Here is a 7,300-nt window from a genome sequence, read left to right on the forward strand (position 1 = left end):
TTATGTTGTAAACTAGTTGTACTATATATATTTGTCAGCAAAGTAAGTTGAGACTTTAACACAGCTTGTGCTTTCCTGGGACCTAACACAGCTATTTAAAGAAAAGCTTAGGACTCTCACCTTTCTGTTTGTTAGGGACTATAACTAAGGTGTAGGGATTACACAAAATATTCTGAATTAAAATCTGTTCCTACCAGCTCAGAGGACAGTTGTCTGGGTAATGGTCTAGGAGTTGGACTCACCACAGTATCCCTGATAAGTCAGAATTAAAGACAGTCTTCAAATGTGCACACTTATGGTCCTGGGTAAGCTGTCTAGAGCTCCAATAATGATTCTAATCTATACAGCTATGGCATTATAACTGTGAAGTAAAGCCAGATTTTAAAGAGATAAAGCAGATTTTATTCAGGACTGTTGAAATAGAGTGGGAAAAGATCAGTATAGAAACAGGCTTAATCCTTCAGTTTAGGAAAATTATAATTTACAGCCAAAGAGACAGGTGGACTTCAATATATGGAAAACATTAAGAGGAAACATCAAGGTTAAGGGAGATTCTGACTAACGTGAACTAACATGGTTCTTTATGAATACAGGTTATGTGACATCAGACATCATCTATGGATGGTGGAAGATGATAATCACATTGAAGGTGATCAGATTTGGAGAATGAGAAACCTTTGTTAAGCTGACTTAAAAGGTTTGATGCTATCAATTTTACAAGGAATTGCACAGATAATCCTAGGAAAATATTCAAGTGCTTTACTGAAGCTTATTGAAGTGAAGAATCTGCATCACAACCAAAGGGAAATGGGACAACTACTTTGTCATAGCATATCTGGAATATAGACTATCCCTTAGGGGTCTCTTATTATTGCGTTTCCCTATAAATATGGTTAATGAAAAATTAGAACAAGACTAGTAATGGCCCAAAATTTTTTGAAAAACAAACATAGATTTGAATCAATTTAGTAGGTAAAGAATAGCAGCTGAAGTGCTTGCTGATGCAAAAAGAATTCACTACAGTAATAGAAGGTAGTTATAAATACCACCCACTATCATATGATCAATTACAAATAGAACTGTAATTGTTATGAGTATTTGTTCCTTATTTTTATGAATATGTTTATTTTATGAATGTTTGTGTATACATGTATTGACAGTCAACAAATGTTTTTGTTTTCTATCATTTTTATTCCCCATTATGTAACATGAAATGTATTGACTTCATATATAGTATTGAGTATTGCTACCTTTACATCATACTATTTTTTGAAAGAATATCTACAAGAAGAGTAAACAACACTTGAGGACTCTAACTCCTGTTTTGGGGAAGAGGCTAGTGTGTTTTTGTTAGTGTGCAGAATACTTCTATCTTGATAAACAGTATGATAATCTTATCATTGTCTTTACTGGAAGATAAACATGGTTTATGGTGATATTTATAGGTGTCAGAGCGAAACAGGGTGAACTTGTGATGGTTAATTTCATGTGTCAGCTTGACTGGGCTAAAGGAATGGCAGATAGTTGGTAAAACAGTCCAGAAATTTTGTCTTTGAGGATGTTTCAGGAAGAATAATCATTAAATTCAGGACTAAGTAAAGAGATATGCTTTTACCAGACCTTTCACATGGGACTAGCAGTTATATCTGGGCTGGCCTGGTTCTCAGGCCTTTGGACCCAGACTGAATTATTATCCCTTTGGTTTTCCTATCTCTCCAGCTAGCAGATGGCATCTTGTGGGACTTCTGTCCTCCAATACCACCTGAACAAATTCCTATGATAAATGTCCTCAGATGTATCTGTATATTGATCTATTTATATTCCTTAAACTGTTTTTCTGGTGAACCTTGACTAATAAAGATTTTGAAAGAAATAGTAGTTTTAGAAAAAATAATTTTAAACATGAATTTTATAAGTTGGTTCTGGAGTTTCCAGAATTATTTCTTTAATTTGGTTATATTTTAATGTGATAATAAATCTGTTTCCATTAGTAATCAGATGGTATGAGAGCTGTTTACAGAGGTACACAAAATATCTGCACTGGATATTCTGCTTATAAGAAGGAAAAAAACTATATTCCTTAATCCCCTTCACACATTTCACTCATTCTTCCACCTCCTTACCCTTTGGCAACCATCAGATTGTTCTCTCTATTCATGAGTCTGTTTCTGTTTGTTTTAAAAATGTCACTTGTTTTGTTTCATAGATTACACACATAAGTAAAATCATATAGTATTTGTTTTTCTCTGTCTAACTTATTTCACTTAGCATAATATTTCTTAGGTCCATCCAGGTTCTTGCAAATGGCGTGACCTCACTATGATTTTTTTTAAATTACTGAGTAATATTCTATTGTGTATACATGTCACAACTTCTTTATCTGTTCCTCTATCAATGGACACTGAGGTTGCTTTATATCTTGACTATTGTAAATAATGCTGCAAGAAGAAAACCTCTAGCTATAAAAGAGGTCACAGAGATAAAATTACACAATGTAGAATATAGCCAATATTATTTATTATAAAGTTAATATTTTAATACCAGATGCTAGCTACACTTATGGTGAGAATTGCATAATATATAGAATTGTCAAATTACCATATTGCACATTTGAAATTAATATGACATTGGTTGTCAACTATACTTCGATAATAAAAATTTCAAATAAGATTAAATAAACTAAGTAACTATATAGAATATTTTTGAATATTTGGTGGAAAATTAAGAAATATAATGATATTAGTTTGTTTCTTCTATTTTTCCCGTATGAAGTGGTAAAAAGAAAATGATCTCAGGAATTTGAAATCTCAAATCAAGCATTGCATCAATACCCTAAGAATTTCAAGATATGTCTTGAGGGAGAAACTTATCTCCTGTCAGAACTAAAACTGCTGCAGATCAAACCGAGGCTAGATGAATTTTAACATGTTGAATTCCCAGAACCTTAGAATGGCTACTGTTAAATTCATTGCTCACAAGTAGTACCTTTTGTATTTAATTGGGATGTGGGAGGATCCCAATATGTTGGGAACACAGAACTGATAAAACTATCATGAGTCTTTTTTGCCAGTGGGAGTGGTCTCCCAACACCCAGTGGAAGTGATGTCACCAACACCATTAGCAGCAACATCCGATTCTACATAGGAAAAACCTTCCAATCCACATGGGATCATCCCTTCAACCTCTATTTTAGAAGAATAACCCTGCTTTACTTGAGAAAATTGTAATGATTCCCCCTGAGTTAGTGGTCACCTATGACTAGACTCAAGCATCAACAGGCTAATAAATGTGAGGTACAAAGTATTACCCATTAGAATATGTGTTGCACTCCGAAAGAGCTGCCTGAGTTTTCTAATGTATAGAAGCAGAAATCTGGGGACATGTGTGGGAGTATTTATTAGAGGTGTTGGATAGTGGTGGGAGAAAACAAAATTGGATCAGGTGAATTTATTTATATGGGTCCACTTAGTAAATATTCTGAATTAGTATCTTTAATGTTGCGGTTCAGGGAGTTGGAGAGGACTGTAACAGCTTATTCAGTTAGTTGGCCAAATCATGGATGAAAAGATGGTCCACTGTGAGTGGAATGAAAATGTTCAATCTCCCTTTGTTTAATGTAGGGGAAGGTATTAAAAAGATTAGAGAAATTGGAAGTTTAGAGTGAATCTGTTACTGAAGCCACATAGTGGGAGTCCAGAAAATATATCTATCACCAATACTTTGAGAAATAAATTTAGGAGTGGAGTTCCAGCTTCATAATAAGTTTTGTGATATCTCTTCACTTAAGGTTAGACCTTACAATGGGAACCAGAGGCACTCAACTGTAAAGTTTAAATGCATTGTAAGTAATAATATTCTGGGATAAAGGTGGCCATCTGGCATCACTCAAACACCAAAGGCAGGGTTGGCATGGTTACTGCAAAGCAGAGTAAACACAAAGCAGATATCAGAATATTCTGACTGAAACAGACCTATGGTCTATGACTAATCATGTTATTTCTAGATGGGAAAGAAATAATCTACCAAAATCTTAAGTGATCTGCATAAGAAGTTTTGTGCCAAGTGAATAAAAGTATAACTTCAATCATTAAATATATTCATGACCCATCAATTAATTCCCAGGCATAAGAAAAATGGAGAGTCATAGTCCCTTAATTAATTCATTTACCTGAACCATTTATCAATACAGAATACTTTGAATAAAGTGAGATCATGCTTACTTGAGGAATGACCCCATTAAAGTGACAAATATTTCCTGTCAATATTGCTCCTATTCTTCCCTAAAGGGACCTATGGCCTTTTACCAGTGGAAATGTTTATTAAGGGAAAGGATTATTTGAAGGAAAGTTTGGACACCGACTTTGAACTGACATTGTTTCCAAGAAGCCCAAAACATCATTATGTCACTCTATCAGAGGAAGAGCTTATAGGGATCTTGTAGTCAATGGAGTTTTGGCTCAGGTGCATCTCACAGTGGATCCAGAGTTTCTGCTACCCCCCTTTGTGGTGATTTCATAAATCTAGTATGCATTATTGCAATAGAGATACTTAGTAACTAGCAGAATCTCTTTATAATTTTCCCAATTTGAGGAGTGATGGCTATTATGGTGGATAAGGCCCTATGGAAGCCATTAAAAAATCCCTCTATCAAGTAAAATATTTGCTCAACAGCAATACTGCATTCCTGGAGAAAGTACAGAGATCCATGCCACCATTAAGAATCTGAAAGATACAGGAGTGGTGATATCATCCCCCTAAAATATTCTATTTAGTCTGTGCAGAACATATGGCTCTTGGAAAGTAACAGTGGATTAAGAAAATCTTATCTAAATCTCACACTAATTGCAACTATTGTACCAGATGTGGTTTTACTGTGAGAAAATTCAGACATCTTCTGATGCTCTTTAAGCAGCTATAGATCTGGTAAATTCCCTTCTCTTCATACCTGTCTATAAGAAGCAGTTATGTTTCAGGTGACAAGGCAAGAAATACACTTGCATTGTCCTACTTCAGTGTATATCAATTCTTCACCCCAATGTTACCTTTAGTTTGCAGGGATCTTGACATAATAAATCATACTGGTCCATTATATTGATAACATTTTGCTGAATGGACCTAGTGAGGGAGAATAGCAATTACCCTGGACTTATTGGCAAGACATTTGTGTGTGAGAATGGAGAATAGATCCAATTAATTTGTTAGCCTACTACCTTAGAGGAATTTCTAAGGATCCAGGGTTTGGGAAATGTGCAGATATCAATTGCAAGATGAAGAATAATTTGTTTTATTTGTTTTTTTCCAAGACGCTGAAAGAGGTATAACACTTAATTTTTTTTTTTTGTACTTTGGAGGAAATCTCATTAAGATGAACTGTACTGGGTCATTTACTGAGTTACTTGAAAAACTGCTAGTTCCAAGTGGTGCCTAGAAAGAAAGAAGGCTCTGAAACAGTTCCAGGTTGTTGTTCAAGCTGTTCTAATATTTGAATCCATCAGAGCCAATGGTTTCTGAATTTCATTGGCAGATGTCTTTCCTTTGGAAAACAATGTTGTTCTACGGGGCCTTAGCAGAGGCTGAATGCCTGTTCATGGGTCCCAAAGATATCAAGGGACCCAAACTTCTTATAATTAACTTGGTGGTTTCTGACAAATTGAGGAATAAATATATAATTGCACAGTGGTATTTAATCATAAAAAATCAAAATGGTACATGTGATTGGGCTCATGTAATAAGGAAGTTACATATCCATGTTGCCTACTCCTGCTGTCTTCTCACTTCCAGCCCACAACCAGGCCTCATGGGGAACTACCTAAGATTATTTGACAGAAGAAAACAAACAAACCACAATGTGGGCCTGATTTACAGGTGATTTTGTATGATATGCAGGTACTAGTGAAAGTGGACAGCTATAGCACTTCCTTGAAGGTATTGGCAAAAGAGCATCCTCCCAAGGAATAGAAATCTGTAAAATGTATCTAGTTGTTCACATTGCTCATAAGGATAAATAGACATGGAATCATACACGGATTCTAGCTGTGGTCATGCTCAAGTTTGATGGGCAGGGACTTGAAAGGAACATATTGGAAAGTTGGTGATAATTAAATATGAGGAGAAAACATGTGGACATACCTCTATCTCTGTACAAAAAAAAATGTAGACATTTGTGTCTTATTTGAATTTTCACCAAAAGGTGACTTCAGCAGAAAAAGATTTTAAAAATCATGTGGATAGAATAAATTGTTCTATGGATACCAGTCAGCTTCTTTGCCCAAAAACCCTTGTCATTGCTCACTGGAATCATAAATAGGTTGTCCTGTTGTCAGGATTGAAGGTTTGCATTGTCTTAGAACATGGACTTTCACTCAACCAAGCTTAGTGCCCAAATGCCAGCAGCAGACAGCAACAATGTTATCTTCATAGGGCACCATTCATTAGGGTTTTTACCCAGCTACTTGGAAAACTGATTACTCTGGACCACTTCCATCATGGAAAGGATAACATCTTATTCTTACTTGAATACACACATACTCTGAATACATATTTGCCTTATCTGCATGTAATTCTTCTGCAATAGCTACTATCCATTGAGTTATAGAACTCCTTATCTAGTGGCATAGCACTCCACACAGCATTGTTTGAAATGAAGGACTTCACTTGACAGCAAAAGAATTGTGACAATGACCCATTCTCATGGGTTTCACTGATTTCACCATGTTCCCTACCATCTTGAATCAGTTGGCTTGATACAGTTATGGAAAGGCCTTTTGAAGACACTAACAGTGTCTAATAGGTGCCAATATGTTGTAGGGAAGTGGCAAGATTCTCCTGGAGGCTGTATATGCTCTAAATCAGAATTATGTTGTTTCTTCAATTGCCTTTATTCATAGGTCTATGAACAAAGGGGTGGAAATAAGAGAGACACTACTCAATATAATTCTGTGACTCATTATCGAAGTTTGTTCTTCCTGTTCTCTCAACCTTATGCTTTGCAGACATAGAGGTCTTAGTTCCAGATGAAGTAATTACTCTAGTAGAAGAGAAAAAAAATTCCAAAATGGAAGTTAAGACTGCCATCTGTCCCCTTTGGGCTCCTCATGCCTCTGAACCAACAGGCAAAAGGGGGGGTGGTACTGTCCTAGCTGCAGTACATTTTTGGAAATACCATCAAATAAAACCACAGTAGTGAAATAATTATCAAAAATGATTTATTCAAAAGCACTGTGATATGTATTTCCCTGATTAGGAGAGATGCTGAGCATCGTTTCATGTGTCTGTTGGCCATCTGGATGTCTTCTCTGGA

This window comes from Crocuta crocuta, unplaced genomic scaffold (assembly GCF_008692635.1).
Source record: "Crocuta crocuta isolate KB4526 unplaced genomic scaffold, BGI_CrCroc_1.0 scaffold208, whole genome shotgun sequence".
NCBI classification, from domain to species: Eukaryota; Metazoa; Chordata; class Mammalia; order Carnivora; family Hyaenidae; genus Crocuta; species Crocuta crocuta.